Source organism: Gossypium hirsutum, chromosome A02 (assembly GCF_007990345.1).
Source record: "Gossypium hirsutum isolate 1008001.06 chromosome A02, Gossypium_hirsutum_v2.1, whole genome shotgun sequence".
Lineage (NCBI taxonomy): Eukaryota > Viridiplantae > Streptophyta > Magnoliopsida > Malvales > Malvaceae > Gossypium > Gossypium hirsutum.
The window spans coordinates 41,047,417-41,068,492 of NC_053425.1; the positions used below are offsets into that span (position 1 = coordinate 41,047,417).

The 21,076-nt window shown below is 35.7% G+C and overlaps 1 non-coding gene across 1 annotated transcript; it reads right to left on the minus strand.

Moving 5' to 3' along the window:
• Positions 1 to 4,710: 4,710 nt before the first annotated feature.
• LOC121216345 (small nucleolar RNA R71) lies at positions 4,711 to 4,816 on the minus strand. The gene has a single exon (XR_005912514.1). It is a non-coding gene; the product is annotated as a small nucleolar RNA R71 (small nucleolar RNA).
• Positions 4,817 to 21,076: the final 16,260 nt, after the last annotated feature.

The following is a 21,076-nucleotide window of genomic DNA, read 5'->3' on the forward strand; positions in this document are numbered from 1 at the left end:
TACGAGATAAACTGGCTAGGTCACATGGGTGGTACTAAGTGTTCACCAAGTGTACAAGAGAGCCGAACTATATGATGGGTGGAGCTATGTGCTGAAACCACCAAGTATCGAGGATTGATCCGAAGTGTTCAACGGGAGACTCTCTATGTATTGCTTTGTGAGTTTTGTGATGAATAAGTGCAGGAACTTGGTTATGTGAATGATGTGTTCATTAAGTGACCAGGATGTGGTAAGGTTATAAACAAGTAAGTTATACATGAGGATGATTTTATGGTGACCTTGTGATCATGGGCCTATACTTGTGATGTATGAAATGTGGTGAAAATGATTTGTGATATGTATGTTAAAATGAGGTTAATACAAAGAAAGTGTGAAAGAGTGAATTAGCAATAAAACTGTTTTGGACAGTAGCAGTGACGTGATTTTGAAAAATCACCAAAAATAGTATAAATTTAATCAAAGACTGAATTAGATATAAAATTAAATCTTAATGAGTCTATTTTCATATAAAAGAAACATAGAAAGCAAAGAAGTTCTATATTTTGAGATATCAATGTTTTTGTGAGACTGATTCAGAATGATTACGTGATCCCCTATTCTGACTTTGGAAAATCACAAAAATTTGGAGAAAAATAATTAGAGGCTCAAAATTATATCTTTAAAATCCATAATGAGTCTATTTTCAAGATAAATTAACAAGAACATTATCCGAGTTCTGTACTGTGAGATAATTATTTTTTAGTGAAGAGAGGTCAGAACTGTCAGAAAGTGAAACAGGGAAAATTTTAATGAATAAACTGTACTAATTGGCTAAACCAAAAATTATGAAAATTTTATGGTGGAAAGATATGTGAGTATAGTTTCAGGAGAAATTTACGGATCTTAATTTGGAGCTCTTAGCTCAAATTATAAATAATTAAGTGACTATGACTCGTGTGGACAGTTTGAAGTGAACATTTATTAGTAAATTGTGAAATCGTACTTACAAGAATGCTATATACATTAAGGATGTGGAATGGAGAGGAGGAGGAAAATAAATATATGTGGAATACATGGAAACTATGGTATATGAAATATTGATATAATGAAATAAATGATATGTGTTTATAAGAAAACAAAAAAAGAATGTTATGTATCATGACATGTATATATATATGACTAGTCTCAATGTAATGCTTGTTGGGTATGGAATTGAATTGAAATGTTTTAGGCAAAGATGTTATTCTGCGCATCTGAATCATGGTATTTTATAAAGATATGATCTAGCTTTAAATATGAATGCTTGATGATTAAGCTGAAGATATTTGGTAAAATGATAATCTTGGTATAAATGTATAAGTGGTACTATAATAAACAAGGTAAAATAAGTATGAGAGACACATGTATGATGACATACAAATGCTATGTTTGTGGTTTAATTGAGGATGTTTAATCATTAAATGAATACCATGTTATATGCTTTTGATTTTGTATAAGTGTGTAAGAGATCAAGGTTGACCAAAGCTTGGAAAATAGCCTAGGTATATTCCACACAGGCAGAGACACGACCGTGTGTCTCAGCCGTGTATGGAACACGACTTTGGGACACGGGCATGTGGAGCCTTAAAGCATGAAATTTCCAAGATTTTCGTAAGTTCTCGGTTTAGTCCCAAACCCTTTCTAAAGTATGTTTTGGGCTCCATAGACTCAAATAAGGGACTATGTGTAAGAGAATGAACGCTTTGAAATATGAATAAAATTTTATGGCTCGTATTTTAGTTTAATGTTTGTATGTTTGTCTGGTAACGCCTCGTACCTTAGCCCGGTCTCGGATACGGGTGGGTGTTGCACCTTTTTCTTCTCATGTCCACCTTTTACATGCTCCCCCATAGTACAAGTGCCCTTTCCCTAAAATTATTTTGTCCTTATTTGTACAGGTTGGTTATACCAGACTGGACAGCTCACGCAATTTTGGTTCTTATCCGAAAAGGTGTCAAGTGTGGCAAAAATTCTAGACGTAATCTGGAATTAACTCATGCAACAACATTAATGCAATAAGATAAAAAAAATTAAGGATAAAACAGGCTAGGATTCACTGAGTTGTAAAATGCAATTTATTAAACTGAAAATGCTAAAATGTAAGCTAAAGATAACTAAATGGGAACAAATTAACCAATAAGTTAGGGGAAAACATATGTTCTATCTAGTGCTATCAATATGTCGTCTTTCTTGGGCATAACTTGTAACACCCCTAACTCGTATCCGTTGTCGAAATAGGGTTATCTGGTATTACCAATCAAACATAACACATATATCATACATTTATCATCATAAAGCATTCATTCTCATACATCATTTAATACAACCACATTATCCCTTATAAGGGCCTACAAGGCCTTGAACATGCTTTAGAAATGGTTCGAGACTAAACTGGTAACATATGATTGTTTTGGAAAACTTAAATTTTTTTATATAACCAGAGGTCACACACCCGTGAGAACAGGCCATGTGCCTCACACGGCTAGTAGACACGCCCATGTCTTAGGCCGTGTGGAAACAGGGCATACATACTATCTTGCATCACATGGCCGAGAACACGCCCATGTACCAAGCCATGCAAAAACTAGAGTATATACTGACTTGAGTCACATGGCCGACCACACACCCGTTTGCCCCTCGAAATGGCCACACACGCCCATGTGCTAGGCCGTGTGCCATTAAGGGGTATACTGACTTATACCACACTACTAGTCACACGCCCGTGTGTGAGATTGTGTGGAGCATACTGAATTCAAGTCAATTTCAACACCAGGGGACACATGGCCATGTAACCTAACCGTGTGTCGCACACAGCTGAGACACACGCCCGTGTCTCTACCCGTGTAGACAAAAATAGGCCATTTGCAAAGCCAATTTGGCACCCTTTTTGCACATACCTAAGCAAACTCAATTGGTACCATTTTAAGTCACAAATATGTAGTGAAATTTCATCAACCAATGCATAACCATACCATATCCATTTCAACTAAATTCAATACTCAAATCCATATCATTTATCTATTCAAATACCAATCAATTTATCTTGCTTTACTAAGCATAATTCACATATATAATTCATCTCACTCAACCAATTCAAATATACATAATCACTTTGCCCACATTCATTCAATATAGGTCTATTGCCAAACATTAAAATAGAACCATTGTACATTCATAAAACATCATCAATTTTATCATCTTATGCCAACACCAATGGCCAAAATACACATCCATCAAACAAACCAAATTGACACAAGCCTATACATGCCATATATCATATATACGTAACTTCAAAAGTACCAAAATAGATGATCGATAGTGCGATGAAGTCTCTAATGATTCCTGGATTCAAGCTAGCTTTGTAGAACTATAAAACATCAGAGATTAAACAGAGTAAGTTATAAAGCTTAGTAAGTTCGTATGTGAACATGAAATAATCACAACATCCATTAGCAATTCAAAATGGATAATATCATAAACATTCAAAGAATCAAATCATGAGCTATCATAGCATTCATCCCTATTATGATTAAAGAGTTCTTAACTCAATACTTAAATAGTTTTTCGTACATACCTGTACGGATACATTTCCATTTGTCATCAATACTCTTATCAAACAGCTCTGGTTTACCAATGCTAACGATACAAATTCATCAATTTTTTGATGCCATAGTCCAACTATGGTCTTACACATACATTGCCAAGGTGTCCTGCCGTGGTCTTTCATTCATATGCCATAACCCGGTTATGGTCTTATTATTCAATTACAATAGCCCGGCTATGGTGTTATTCAGCAACTTGCCTTACTCAATTCATACATTTCGTTTAATATCTCAACATTTATCCAATAAAATAGTTATTAGTAGTACTTTTAGTCCTTGTGGATACGATATTTTGGACTCACCATAGCTATACTATTGTTCGATAGGTGCGCTTCCCTTAAATATTAGTTAGTTTTGTGACCCATCAAGTTTCTAGTGCCGTTGTCGGGACTAAAATATTAGGAACACTTAATTTTTATTACTTTAGCCATTATTTTATTTTTATTTTTATTTTGGTTTTTACTTTAATTTACTAACTTTTTTCTCTTATTTGCTTCTGGTAGGTTCTTTTAGTTTATGACTAGAAGAAACCCATCAGGACCTCTATTATTTGATAGTGAACTTGAAAGCATAGCTCGCAAAAGTCGTAGAGAAATAAGGCAGAATCTATAGTATATAAAGGAAGAGCAAGAGGACAATACTAATATTACCAAGGAGATGGCTGAAAATCAAAATAATACGCTATCTCCTGTGGCTGCCGCCTGTAAATTAGAATCTTGCTCCTCGTACTATGTACAACTATGCCAAGCCTAATTTAGCGGGGGATGAATCGAGTATTGTGAGACTTGCTATTGCTGCAAATAACTTCAAACTGAAGCCGAACACCATTCAGATGATCCAACAGTTTATTCAGTTTGATGGTTTACAAGATAATGATCCAAATACTCATTTGGCTAACTTTCTAGAGTACTATGATACTTTCAAAATTAATGGCATTTCTGATAATGCCATTCACCTTCGGTTATTTCCCTTCTCATTAAGGAATAAAGCTAAATAGTGGTTGAATTCTCTACCACGAGGGTCCATCACTACATGGGAGCAAATGACAGAAAAGTTTCTATTGAAATACTTTCCGCTGGCCAATACGGCAAAGTTGAAGAATGATATCTTTCCTTTGTGCAAATAGACTTAGAAACCCTATACGATGCATGGGAGAGGTATAAGGAGTTATTGAGAAGGTACCCTCACCATGGGTTACCCATATGGTTACAGGTTCAGACTTTCTATGATGGTTTGAACCCGTCAACTAGACAACTGATCGATGTAGCCATTCGCAGTACCCTAAATAACAAAACACCTGAGGAGGCTTATGAGTTCATTGAATAGATGTCACTAAATAATTATCAGTGGCAAGTCATGAGGACAAAGCCTACAAAAGCCACTGGTGTTTTTAGCCTCGATGTGGTCACCATGTTATCAAACTAGGTAGAGCTCTTAAATAAAAAGATTGATGGTTTATGTGTTTCTACGTAGGTACATCAGGTGATGCAATGCGACACAAATGGAAGAGGGATGAATACTTCAGATTATCTACTCTATAGTCTTGGCATAAGAATGAGCAATTGAATTATATGGATAGTAACTCTAAACCTCTAAATAATCCTTGTATTAACACGTATAATGTAGGATGGGGAAACCACCTAAATTTTTCATGTGGTAGCCAAGGGATCAAAGACTGCAACCTCATCCAGGTTTTCAATAACCACCTTACCAGTAGAAAAAGAAGCCGAACCTTGAGGAGATGCTTACAAAATTATTTTCAATGAAAGAAACACATTTCCAAAACACCAAAACAGTGTTGAAAAATTAGCAAGCATCAATTCAATGGCTCAAGAATCAAATATGTCAGCTTGCTAAGCTGATCTCAGAAAGACCACAAGGTATCTTTCCTAGCAACACCAATAACTAACCCAAGAGTGCAGCTCTATACGATTACTGTTTGAGATGAAGAAGGGTTAGATGAGTCCAAAACAGAACCAAGGCAAGAAAGCATGGTAAGTAAAGGTAAGGTTGATGAAAGCCATAGTAAACAAAAATCGGTAAGTAAGGAGTATACACCTCGTGTGCCATATCCCAACGCGACAAAGAAAGACCACACAAATGAACAAGTCGGTAAATTTCTTAAACTTTTGAAGAAGTTGCATATTAACTTACCGTTTATTGAAGCTCTTTCGTAGATGCCCAACTCAGTTAAATTTTTAAAGGAGCTTTTGGCAAACAAATGGAAGTTAGATGATTTGTCGCACCTGGAGCTAAATGCAGTGTGCTAAGCTATCTTACGAAATAAACTACCCAACAATTTGAAGGATCCAGGGAGTTTTACTATTCCTTGTTTAATTGGTAGTTTAAATGTAAATATTGCTTTAGCTGATTTAGGAGCAAGTATTAATGGCATGCCTTACAAAATGTTTATACAGCTAGGTCTTGGGAAACCTAAACAAATTCGGATTAGCATTCAATTAGCAGATAAAACCATTAGATTTCGTAGGAGTATTGTTGAAGATGTACTCTTAAAAATTGATAAATTCATATTCCTACTTGACTTTGTTGTCCTAGACATGGATGAGGATAATGATGTCCTTTAATTTTAGGATGCCCATTTTTAGCAACTGCTAGAACTATCATTGATGTTGGTACAAGTGAACTCACACTTCGTGTAGGTACAATCACGCTCCAAGGTTGTGATCTGATTAAGACATCAAGTAATAAAGATGATTCTATAAATCCTGTTAATAAGACAAATCTTGGGATTCAACCTTCTTTACAGGAAACTCTTTCAAAAAACACAAATGAGCCACATTTTGGATCATACGCCAACAATGGAACCATCTATGAAAGACGAATACTACAAATAGATGAATTAGACGAATGGCGGGCTTATGTCAAAGAGGAACAAAAGCAATACCGTGTCGAGCTTACAGATAGAACCAATCAATTTAAGGTTGGGGACCAGGTACTGTTAGATAAAATGAATCCTTGAGTTGTCACTTCAAAGCCTAATGCAAACGGAGCAACTCCCTTTACGGTACTAAATGTCTTCCCATATGGTACAGTCGAGGAGAGAGGAGTTTCAACTCCTCAACCACCATGACCATGCGAATGAGAGGTAAATCGAGCTTAGACTCTAAATAAGCACTTCTCGGGAGGTAACCCGAGCACTAACCCTACTAATCAGTTTATTTTTACTTCTTTTCATGTTTAAATGCAAGTTTTTTACTCACATGACCTGGACATATGGGTGTGTCCTTGGCCGTAGGGAAACAGGGCTAAAATTTTCCCAAAATCGATAGAGACACGGCCTTAAATTAAACCACACGGGCGTGTGACACGGCCGTGTAGACCACACGGCCTGAACATACAAGCGTGCCCTAGATCGTGTGAAACCTGGAGTAAAATTTTTTAAATTTTAAAACAAGTTAGAGAGTTACACGGGCAAGGCACACAGTTGTGTGTGAGATACGGTCTAGCCACACGGGCGTGTGGAAGGTCACACGGGCGTGGGAGAAGCAAAGGAAAATATACATAGCCGTGCGACTCGACCATGTGAACCACACTGCCTGGACACATGAGCATGTCCGAGGCCGTGTAAAGGCTGGGCTATTTGTTTTCTTTCTCCTTCAACGAACACGAGTTGAAAACAAGCCACACGGGCTTGTGACATGGCCGTGTGGCCCAACAGGGACCCTCACACAACCGTGTCACCCTATAAAAACCCTAACCCCTTTTCACTTTTGTTATTTTGTCTTCTTGTTTTATCTTACTTCTATTTCTATTTTTGTTTTTATTTTATTTTATTTATTTTTATTTTATTTATATTTTATGTTTCTTATTATCTTTTAAAGACTTGTCTATTATATTTTGAACTTTATTTTAGTTATTATGGTTGTTCCTAATCGAGTAATCCTTTAATCTTCTCCACCAGTTATGTTTAATTTCTTCATAGCCTGCTCAGAATCATGCACTACATTTAGCTTTCCTTACAATTCCACTAGTCATTAAATTGAGGACTTCATCCAAAATTCAAGGCAGTTTCACTTCTCTCCCTCTCTTATGATATTCTATTTATACTGTCATTATATATATTCATACATTGAGAAAAATGTATATCTTAAGTGTGGGGAGGTTATTTATATGATTATTAGAAGATCCCTGAATTATTTTTTGTTCTTCAGTAATTTTCTCATATTACTATTAGAATGAATTTTTATTGATTTATGATTTTTATTGATATGTTTTGGATTAAGTCATAGGTAATTGTGCATTGATTGTTTAAACTTTAAGACATTAGAGAATCAAGCATGATAAGTTGATTTTTTAGAATTAAAAATTTCTAGGTTATTTCCCTAAATTGAGGTATTATCTTGAAGTTTGAAATTTACAGGATTGACATCAAAAGCCATAATTTTTTGTGAGATTTTGAGCCTTTAGAGCATACACTTTTCTTTCTCATTTTATTATTGGTTATGAGCATGTCAATATTGAATTATTATTCTAGAACTTGCTTCAATTATGCATGTCGAGACCACACCTTTGATTTGATATACTGAGATCATAAAGGCACTTAGGTTTTAATCCACTTATCCCATAAAAAGTTTACCTACATAATTAACCCTTAGTGAACCCCTTTAAGCCTAACAAATCGTTTCTTGATTTACCCATTAATAGTAACCCATGACTCATTTTTGATTCATTGAGAATTGTTCCTGATTTTATTGACCCCCTTTTTTGTCAAGATTTGATTTGGTTAGTTGCTTAACTATGTCCTTTGTTTTATTTATTAAATTTTCTCTTATTATCCATTGTTCTTAAAAAAATTGAAAAAAAAAAGAAAAAAAACATTTATGTTGATTATTACAAGTTCTATGTTTTTGAGCTTAAGTAGTTAATTTCATATTTTGAGAAGAAGCTCGTGTTATTCTTTAATAATTTTAATTGATGTAATTATTCAGTATTAGTTATTTTTCTAGTTAGGTAATTTATCAGTTCGATCTCGATTCTAACCTTCTTTTTCAGCCTTTATCACACATTTAACCCAAGCCCCGTTAAAATCGTTTAAAGACCTTTTGATTTGTGTATCATATCATTTTATAGTGGTGGAGATTTGATTTTCATGCAAGCCTATGGTAATGGCTTTTCATAATTAACTTTTGAGTGCTTAATTTTTGAACCTTAAACACTTTGAGTGATTTGAGTGAATCTTTAATGAGGATGTAAAATCTTGTCAATTTTGAATTAAAGGTAATTACTTAGATAAGGGGAGATACCTATGCTTTCATGTCTTAAAAAAATGTGTGACTTGGATTGTTTGAATCTTTAGGGCTCTCTTAGTTGAATTTTCAATGCATGATTATTTGTAAATTATTTTGAAACTCTATTGACGAGGATTATAAGTTGAGAAGAATTAATTTTAATTGTGAGGTGAGGATTTTGCTTGAGGACAAGCAAATGCTTAAGTGTGGGGATATTTGATAAACTATTAATTTAACATTTTTTAATTCCATGCTTGGCATATTTTTAGATGATTTATGATGAGAATTAGTGAATTTGATGCTCTTAATCCCTTAAATTCATGTTTCTATACTTAGGAGAGCATTTTGGAGCAAAATGAGCAAAAAAGGGCCCAAAATAGGAGCTTTCAGGATCTATACAGCCTAGGCATTTTCCACACGGACTGGGCACATGCCCATGTGATCCACACAAGCAGGCTACATGCCCATGTGCCAGCCCATGTCGATATTGCTCCCTATTTCCTAGACATGCAAAAAAAAATTTAGGGTTTTTGAGCATTCAAAAGTCTATAAATACATACTAGAAGAAGACCTAAAGGAGAACACAATGAGTCAAAAGTAGGAATTACTTGAAGAAAGCCATTGGAATAATCTCGGAAGCAGATCCACTTCAAGATTGAAGATCTCCATTCAAATTTCTCTCGAAGTTTATTTGGGTTTTATTTCTTTTGGTTTTTCTAAATTTGGGATGTTTTCCTTTTACATTATGAACTAAACTCCCCAAATACTTAGGGAGTATGAAACCTATAATTATTTGAATTACATGATAAATACTTGTTCTTGTTCTTAATTATGTATTCTTAATCATTGCCTTAATATTTTCAAGATATTAATCCAAGTTTGATGTGCTTATTCAGTGGAGCAAAAGTCCCTGTTTAAGAGTAGATCTAGCATAATTGAGCAGAGTTGATTGCAATCTTAGAAATACGATGACATAAATCTGTCGAATTAGAGTCAAATCTAATAAGGGAAATCATAGATCGATTTAATGCGACAATAACAGTTTTAATTATAAAGAGATTTCAATTAATCAACCTAGAGTCAATTGTGATTAGTCTCAAAAGAGATAGTAACATAATTTAAGGATTTCTACGGATCAAGAAAGGTGAATAAATCATTTGATTCAGAGTCAGAATAATATGTGAAGTCTAGGTGGATTCTTTCCTGGGTATTGTCTCTCTCATTAGTTTTCTTAAGTATTTTCCCAATTCAATCTTTGTCGCATTTATAGTTAATTAGTTTAATTTTAGATTAAAACACCTCATTTAATTATTAGGCTAAATAATAGAAAGATAGTTATTACTAGTACTTTTAGTCCTTATGGATACGATATTCCGGACTCACCATAGCTATACTACTATTCAATAGGTGCGCTTGCCTTCGTCAAAATATTAGTTAGTTTCGTGACCCATCAAAGCTCCAGCAAAACAACTGTCGTTTTGCATTGCATATCCTACTATGGATACTAATTTTGAACTGAAGTTAGGATTAATCCAGCTGTTGCTAACTTTTCATGAATTAGAAAATGAAAATCCATACAAACATTTAAAAGAGTTTCATATGGTTTGTCTTAGTATGAAACCTCAGGGCGTAACTGAGGATCAAAACAAATTACATGCTTTCCTTTTTTATCTAGCATATTCTGCTAGGGAATGGTTATTTCATCTGCCTCCTAGATCTACCACAACTTAAACATATATTTCCCATTTGTTTCTTAACAGATTTTTCCCAGCATCGCATGCAGCTAAGTTAAGAAGGGAGATTGTTGGGATAAGGAAAAAAGATATGGAGTCTCTTTACGACTATTGGGAGTGATTTAAGTTGTGTGCAAGTTTCCCCAACATGGGATAATAGAATAGTCTCTGTTTTAATACTTCTATGAGGGCTTGAAGCTAATAGAAATGAATATGATAGATGCCGCCAGTGGTGGGGCATTAGTCAACATGACCCCCAACAAGAAAGGGACTCGATCTCCACAATGGCTACAAATACTCAATAATTCTGAGCCAATCCTGAACCCACTAGAAAGGTTAACTAGCTAAATAATTCAACTTTAGAAGAAAAAGTTGATAGACTTACTAATATCTTGAATTTTCTTTTTGCAGTGCAGGATCGACACAATTGTGCAGAATTTGTGCAACACCCGAACATACAACTGATGCATGCCATACTGTGGCCCATTTGAATGCTGTGGGGAACTTTCTTGGACCTCCTCAAAGGCAATATGACCACTATGCAAATACATATAACTCAGGATGGAAAGATCATCCTAACTTGAGTTGTAGGGCAATCCTACAGTATAACTAGCCATACCAAAACCGGTTTCCACAACAAATGCAAGATTCAGGTACCTCTTTAAAAACCATGGTCAATAAATTAGCAGCTAATAAACTTGATTTCCAACAGAAAATACAATAACAAGCTCTTGATTTCCAAAAGAAAACAAAGGATTTTTAATAGAAAACCGAGGTGCCTATAGGAAAGTTGTCCACATCAATTGAGAAAATGAACTCACAAGGAAAGTTGCCATCACAAATAGAACCTAACCCAAGACAACAGACAAATGCAGTGACGTTGCAAAGTGGAAAAGTACTGGAACCAAATCTTGGTAGGAATCTTGATTAAGAATCTGCCCCAAAAAAGCAGGAGAACGATGAACAGGTCTGAGCAAAACCTCCATTGCCCACAATTGAACCTTCATTTCTAAGATGGTTGAAACAACATTCGAAAGGTAAAGAGGACAAAGAAATCATCGAAACATTCAAAAACATCGAGACCAACACACCCTTGTTGGATGCCATCAAACAAATTCTATGATATGCCAAGTACCTTAAGGAGCTTTGCACCAACAAGCAAAAATTAACTGGAAACGAAAGAGTAAGTGTTCGTGAAAATGTATATACGATGTTACAGCAAAAGATGCTGGCAAAATGTAAAGACAGGGGCATGTTTGTAATACAATGAAAAATAGGTCACATAGGAATTAAAAAAGCTATGTGTGATTTAGGGGCCTCCATAAATGTAATGCCTTTTTCCATTTATGAATCACATAATGTGGGTTTTTTGATGAAAATAGGTGTGATCATTCAATTGGTAGACAGGTCTATTGTGCATCTTAAATGAGTCCTTAAGGATGTATTATTGAAAGTTAACGGACTTATCTTCCCTACATACCTTTATGTAGTTAAAATGGAAGAGGATAACACTCCTAGGTCTTTGGACATCTTATTGGGGTGACCTTTCCTTATTACTGCAAATACTAAGATTGACGTGCGTATTAGAACCCTCACGATGGAGTTTGTCAGGAATATCGTGAAGTTTAACATTTATGGAACTATCAGCCATCCTAGTGAAATTTTGAATGTAAACCGTGTCGACATAATTGACTCATTAGTAGAAGAAATTTTGATTCACCTTATGAAGATAAACTTGAAACATTGTTTGATGATAATTTCGGTTCGAGATCTATTTGAGAATCTATTAATGAATTATCGGCTCCTATGAACATTAAACTTCTACCTTCTATTTTCCAAGCACTAGATTTGGAATTAAAACCACTTCCTGAGTATCCCAAGTGCGAATTTTTGGAGAATGATGAGCCCATTGCCAACTTAAAAGAAATTAGCCCCTTGACGTCTACATATAAATTTTCTTAGAGGAAAATGCGAAACCAAAGCGAGAGGCATAAAGACAATTGAACCTAAATATGTTGGATTTGGTGAAAAAAAGAGAATTTCTAAGCCCAAACGACCGAAAGAATTCACTGGAACAGCCCCAATGCTAGTTGGGGCATCAAGCTAATAACGTTAAACAATCGCTTGTTGGGAGGAAACCGAATTTTTTTATTTTTTTTATTTTCTTGCATATTAATTAATTTTTATCTCTCTTCTTATATCCAAGAGAATTGAAAAAACAAAAAAACTAAATTTGGAAATGGGTGGCCAAAACAGTAACAGAAACAACATGGGGAGTGTTCTGAACCCTTTCGTTTTCATCATATTTGTTAATATTATTGTTCACATTGAAGGCAATGTGATTTAAGTAGGGGGAGACTTTCCGCCTTATTTCTACTGTTTTATCTACTATTGTGTTACTGTTATTGCTGCCCTGTGCTTGGTTTTGCCTACATTTATTTATTTTAGTATATCTTTCCCCTTTTCATGCCCAAGATTTTGACTAGGAATTACTCACTGTTTGACTTGAGAGTATGATTCTTGCCTACTCAATTAGTTATGATTTTTCTATATTGATTTCATCTCCACTGTTTTATGTCTATCAGGCCAAAATAATTATGATTAATGAAATCAACCCTATCTTGCTTATAGTAGAATTGATTTAGTCTAAATGCAATAAGGACACTTAATATGAATGTATGCTAAATTTATTTTCATGACTAATAGGTAATTGCCAAAACTTATTTTTGACACTTGATTTTTTTTTCCTAGTCCTTCAAAATTAAAATTTTGTTTCATTAAAAAATAAAATAAAATCTGATGATTCCGTGGTTATGAGCACAGCTTAAAATGTGGCAGACTGAGTAACCGGGGTAGGGTGCTTGGGTTGTCATCCTACTTCGTATAAAAATGTTGTGTGATGTGTTATGTACTTTGCTAATTGGAATTAATAAAAATTATGAGTGTGTCAGACTAAGTAACCGAGGTAGGGTGCTTGGGTTGTCATCTTACTTCACATCAAAAGGGCCAAAACATTATTAACCAAATAATAATAATAAAATAGGAGTGTGTTGGGTTGAGTAATCGGGGTGGGGTACTTGGGTTGTCATCCCTCTTTGCATCAAAAGGGCCAATACATTCTTAAGAAAAAAAAACCAAAAACATAAAAAAACTAAGAAAAAAAAGGAAAAAAAAAGAGAAAAAGAATTGTGTTTTGGGACTAAAGGTGGAACAAATAGGGTGTCTTGGTAAGTTTAGTAAATTACCTAATTTTCATGAAATAATCCAAGTCGAATTAATTTTTGTGTGTTTAAGTTGGAATATTTTGTTGGCTTTACTTAAAGCGAGCAAAATGTTTTCTTTATTTTCATATGCATTATGCCTAATTTTTATAAAACTTTGGAGTGATACTTCTTTCATGGTAAAATCTAAATTAGACAGTGGGATAGGAACCATACTTGAGGGCAAGCATGGGCTAAGTAGAGGGAATATGATAATACTCTAAAAGGACATACTTTTATGTGTTAATTACATATATATTTGGAGTATGATCCTACTAATTTGGGCTTTTTATGGTTTTTTATCTTGTAGGGACTAAATTGAAAGAAAAAAAGAAGTTTGTGGCAAAAAGTGTGAATTTAAAGATAAAATGGGACAGCATGTGAAATACGGAAAAAGTGGTGCCGAAAATATAAAGTGGAAAAGACTTGGGGCCAAAATTCAAAGAAAAGATTTATGAAAAAAAGTCTCTATTTAAATTCGAATTTTATTTTTAGGTTTATTATTAGGATTATTAAGAAATTGTTTAGATTTAATTTCAAATTATATTTTTATTTATCTTTTAGAGTTAAATAGGAACAAACTAGGTTTTCTATGTATTATAAATAGGGGATAGAGTGACATGAATATTCACTCATCATTTTCTGTAAAAAGCTTCTTCCCTCTAAGGCTCTAGCCTTTTTGTTTCTTCTCCCTTTTCAATAAATTTTTATTCCACTACATTTGTGTTTTTTTTCCCGAAAGCATGAGCCACTAAACTCATCTAGCCAAAGGTTGTCGAGATTCCCCAAAAAAGGTTCATGAGGCTTAGGACCCGCACTTAGCCTTTTCAACGAGTATTCATTATTTCTTCGCATTATGGGAGTACCGCTTTCGTCCATGTCTTTCTAAAAGTGATCTTTTCATCTTGTGCAAGGAATGACAGCTTTGTATGTTTTGGGAAGGTTGCACAATCGGTTTGCTAACTTACTGTGTCAGTGGTTGTAGAGCCCAAGAGATGAAATTGCATGGCATTCGCCATTGAGAAATGATGATCTAGTGAAAGATGGTCCCACAAAAGTGACGGTTGGCTAGAGTCAGGTTCCTCTAAATCGTATGTTTAAAATCTAACTGGAGCTGGTGGTCATAGGCCTCCTCTTCCACTATAACTGGCTTATTCTATTATGAGACGGATCACCAAAAAGCCTAGGATTGAACCTAAGGAGGATCGAGACAACCGGAGGCTGAAATCCCTTAAATCGAAGAATTCCTTTTCTCAATCTGTTCCTTTTCATAATTGTGATTTCAATTTATTTAATTTTGACTCATCCACATTTTTAATTCTGTTTTATTTTATTTTTTCCCAGGTACACCATTTTTCTTGGACATGACTGTGCCCAGGATTTTGAGGAAAAAGAAGTTGTAGCAATTCAGTCCCTAGATTTGACCTTACTTGTAGCACCCCTTACCCATGTCCGACGCTGTAACAGGGTACGAGGCATTACTAGACTTAAACATACACATTCGTGCGAAAACTAGGCCATAAAATCTCTTTTAATTCAAAACCTTTCAAACACATGATGTCTTCCCTTATTTAAGTCTAGAACACCAAAACATTCATCAGAATTGATTCGGGACTAAACCGATAACTTTGAAAAGTTTCAGGAAAACTTAAAAAATTTTCCCATGAAACAGGGTCACACGCCCGTGTGAACATAGGGACACGCCCGTGTGCCTTTGGCACGCCTGTGTCCTCAGGCCGTGTAACTCTCTGTTTATGACATCAGCATGCACATCGAACCACACGACCGGGCCGCACGCCCATGTCCCTCACATGGTTGAGACACACGGCCGTGTCTCATCCCGTGTGGCCATCACTTAGGCTATTTTCCAAGCCTTCATGTTACCCATAATCTCTTACAACCTTATGCATAGAAAAAATCGCAAATCATGGCATCATTTTAGTGATTAAACACTCTTTATTTAGTAATATCCTTAACATTAACATGCCCTCTTACAAGTAATGCATCTACTCATACAATACCAAGTCTAGATTCCTTATTTCACATTCATAAGACTTGCAATTTGATGACCACTTTTACCATTATACTATGATTACCAACTCGTCCATAAAGCACTCAAGTTCAATCATTATCATGTTGTGTTTATAATGTGTGATTACTACATGGCTATGACCACCTCAGTTGGTCATAGAGCATACATCCAACACACATGTCATATTACAAACCATGCACGGCAAACAAACATATTCACCTTATAATCATTCGACATGACATGAATAGCTAGGCTTACAAGCCAAAATCAATATGAGCCACATCTCATGGCCATATACATATAACTCAATATAAGCCAACACATTTGGCCAAAGCAAAATAATACATGTCAATCAACTAGATCCCTATACATGCCACTTACTTGAAATTTCTAATATATACTTTATTATTCCAAAGGTAGCGACTTCATATTGTGATGCTACCTCCGACGTTCTCCAACCCCGAGCTAACTTGAAAACACTAAAGGAAAGGAAAGGAAGGGAGTAAGCTTTATAGCTTAGTAAGACCGTATGAAAATAATGAGCAATTTATCAACTTGCCTCTCATGGTAATACAACCCTATTTGCATTTTTACTCATTATCCAATCAAGTTGTTTTCTCAAGTCACAGTCACTAAATTATTTATATCTGGAGCTACTGAACATCAAATTAAGTTTTGCTAATTTTTCCTGAAACTAGACTCACATATCTTCTTACCATAAAATTTTTAGAATTTTTGGTTTAGCCAATTAATACATTTTATTCCATAAATTTACCTATTTTTCATTATCTGACAGTTCTGACCCCTCTTCACTAAAAATTAATTATTCATAATATAGAACTCGGATGATGTTCCCGTCTATTTCTATTGAAAATTACTAATTAATAATTCTATTCATATAATTTATAACTCATAACTATTTTTTTTACAATTTCCAATGATTTTCTCAAATTAGAATAGGAGATTTCAAAGTCATTCTGACTCTGTCTCACAATAATTAAAATATTTCATAATATGAAACTCTTTTTCTTAAACCATTTCTTCCATGTGAAACTAGGCTCATTAGGATTTAATTTCATATTTTATTCAGCCTCTAACTCAAGTTCCACAATTTTTGGTGGATTTTTCAAGTCGGACTATGGCTGCTGTCCAAAACTGTTTTAGGGTAAATTAACGATACTACGTTTATCACACCATATTTATTAATTTTCACCACATTGGTAAGGTTACATATTCATACATCATAAGTATAGACCTATAATCACAAGGTCATCACAAAATCATTCTCATAAGCATGAATTACCTATTTACATCTTCACTAAATGTGCATCATAAACTGAAATCATTTCTCATGTGCTTGGCATACATACCTGTGTTACTCAACATGCTCATATTCATTCCTTACTAATCATATAACATGAATTGAATTCACATCTCATCAATTTCATGTAAGTACTTGTACCACTCACAATATTGTCATAACCTTTCTCATTTAGCTTAAATAGTAACTCTCACCGTTGAACCATTCGAAAAGCTATTGAATATTCACTAAGCCTCAAACATAGGGTATAATGCTGATGCCATGTCCCAGACATGGTCTTACACTGGCTCATCCATCAAGTCGATGCCATGTCCTAGACATGGGCTTACACTGACTATCAAAATTGAGGCCGATGCCATGTCTCAGACATGGTCTTACACTAGCTCTCACATATCCATGCTGATGCCATGTCCCAGACATGGTCTTACACTGACACATCTCGTAGCCAATGCATGTCCCAGACATGTCTTACACTGGCTTACATCTCGAGGCTGATGCATGTCCCAGACATGTCTTATACTAGCTCTTGTCTCAATGCCGATGCCATGTCCTAGACATGGTCTTACACTGGCTCTCATAATGTGGCCGATGCATGTCCCAGACATGTCTTACACTGGCACACAAATAACCCGAATGTCATGGCATAAATATCCGAATTGTGTTCTAAGGTTCAAACGGGAATTCTACTATCTCAGTATTCATCAGACATAATCATTTCCACAACCAAGCAATTCTTGCTATATCAATTTAAACACATTGTAACGCCCTGAATTTAGGCCTAGAAGGAATGGGCCTTGCGTGTGGGAACGCATAAAAGTTTAGGTGTGCAAGAAATATCACAAATAATGTGTAGATGTAGTGGCTAAGTATTTGGGCATATTTGGGGGTGCTTGAGAAGCCTGGGTTCAAATCTGGGTGTTTGCAAAAATTTAATTTTTGGGCTTTTAAGTGAACCTGGATGTTAGCTTATAGGACTTATAATAATTAGTGCCTGTTTTATGACACAAAGAGAGAAGGGATATAGGGGCAAGGCGGCGCTACATGTGTGGCAAGGAGTTTGAGGTTTGAGGCATGGCATGCGCAATTGTATGTTTATTTTGCTGCTTGAGCTGGGGAGGTGTTGGAACTAGGCTGGAACTCTGTGGTTGAATTGGTCATAAGAATTTGAATTGAATTTGAATGGGGAGTTGGAGTAAATCAAGGAGAAAATTCGATGGAGGGATTGGTGGAGTTTTTGAAGGATTTTGAAATGGGAGAAGTTGGAGCCGATTGGGGGGATTTGTTTAGAAAAATTCAGCTAAGGGTCCACTATGGTGCATTTCTCGGCAATTTGGAGGTATTGTGGTATTGAATTAGGATAGGTCATTAAGTAGTTTTCCATTTTGTTTCGAGAGCATTTCTTTTGGACTTTTTTCATTCTTGTTATTGTGTGTTTTGCGTTTTGACCATTCAGGTTTTTCTCCTTCTCTGGTTAGTAATCTTCAAATTTTCGTTGGTCATTTTGCCGAAACCCAAGTCATAAGGTGTCGATTTCCTTTCCTCTTTATTCTCAATATTGCTTCTCTCGTTACTTTATCCTTGCCTAGCCAAATTGTCTTTCTTTTCGTGCACTTCTTCTTTTTCTTCCTTTACCTAAATCGATTTCTTCCCATTGGTTTTCTTTATTCTCTTCTCCCGATTTCTTATTTTTCTTAATGTAAGCTGAATTCAACCTCTCTTTCTCTGCCTTCATTCTTTTTTTTCCCTTTTCTATCGATCAAACGTTTCGACCTACAAGCATTCTGACGAATCAGTATTACTGAGGAGTGAAGGGCACAGAACGTTCTTGAAACATCAAAACCCAGTCTTCCATTATTGGGTTAACGTAATTCTGATACCTTTTTGGTTTGGGTATAGGCCAATTACTCTTAGTTTTTTAAGTATTATCTTTATGGGTTTTAGGCTATTTCTTAACAGGTTCTATCTATTAACCTCTTATGTGTGCAGTTAAGTGTTAGGGTATGTGCGATCGGCCTTAACCAATCTAGGTGTAGTTAGCCACACTCCTTTCGGTCAAGGCTTTAGGTGTGAGCAGCTCCCTCGACTTCACGAAGAGGTGTGTATCCGTACTCTATAAGCGGTAATAAGCGTAAAGGTCATAAATATGTGTGTAACCGTATGCTATGTTTGATGAAAGGGTGAAAAGCTGAAAGTGTGTGTATTTGTATGCGGTTTTCGATAATCATTTAAAAGCTGAAAGTATGTGTTGTTTACACTGCTATGACTGTAGATCAGTAAAATACCGAAAAGCTAAAATTATGGCGTATGATGCCATATGAGTGAGTGATCGCACATGTGGTGAACCGAGCCCATAGACATGGGCGTTAGACTGTAGAGGCCACCATGAGCGCTCTCATTATCTTGGGCTGTTTTAGGCCTCGTTAGGCTAAAGCGGCTGTGTGGGCCGAAAGGGCTCATGGTCCCTACACAGATAAATGTATGTGATGTGGTAAGTGTTTGGACTGTGACGTTCACATAGCTGTGGCTGTTTCTAGGCTAAATAGGCCACACGAGTGTGTGGGCCCACTGGGCCGAGTATGGGCTTTAGACTCATTTACACCGTTAGGTCTGTTTAGGTTACTTAAGTCACTCGAGGCAATAGTAGACCATCTGTTGGGTCGTTAAGACCTCGTGTTGTAAAATTACTGAAATATCCCCAGCTTGTAAAATTACCGAAATACCCCTAGGTTTTAAAATTACCGAAATACCCCTTATTTGTAAACTTACCAAAATACCCTTAGATTGTAAAACTATCGAAATACCCCCGAGTTGTAAAATTACCGAAATACCCCAGTTTGTAAAATTACCAAAATACCTTCAGATTATAAAATTATCAAAATACTCTCGATTTGTAAAATTACCGAAATACCCCTAGTTTGTAACATTATCGAAATACCCTTGGATTGTAAAATTACTAAAATACCCCCAGTTTGTAAAATTATCGAAATATATTTGTAGTGTAAAATTACTGAAATACACTTGTAGGTAAAATGATTGTTTTGCCCTTGTGGGTAAATGACCGACTAAGACTATAAATTGGACTGATTTGACTGTGATTGTATGACTGTGTTTTAACTAACTTGATTGTGGTTGTAAAACTGATATGATTTTCATATATGTTTAAATGACTGTTACTGAGCATGGTCATTTTGCGTACACGTGTGATGATTGAGCATGACATACACGACATATTGCATGGGGTTGGGACATTGATATGAAGGAAGTACTGTTCTGATAGGATCAAACGGGTCGCAAGAGATGACTATGGATCCAGTATTGATCTGTTAAGGTCGCACGGGTCATACGAGATCACTGTGGACCGATGAACGGCTTAGTGCTGCTTAATCTGATTATGGCTCTGTGCCAACCAAAATATGGCTCTGTGCTATGTTGATTATGGCTTTGTGCAAATCGTATTTACCAGTGGCTATGTGCCTATCATATTTATCGATGACTCTGTGTCGATCATATTTACCCATAGCTGTGTGCCGGTTATATTACCGTCGCTGATGGCTATTTGCCAAATTTATTATAGTTACCAATGGCTTTGTGCCAATTATAATACCACTACTGAAGGCTTAAAGCCGTATATGTACTAACAGTTTTGGTACGATTTCGGTTAGTGCTGCAACCGGTGCTAACATTGTAAGTGTAGGGATGGTGTGTATGAGTTATTCCCCATAGGTAGTGCAGGGTTGGACAGAGGCAAGTGTAGGGTTGGATGGGATAGCATGCATCCATGCATTCACACATTCTGTTTTGTTACTGAGATGGGCTAGGCCCAACTGATTCTGTTATGGGCTATGACCCAAATGATAATGT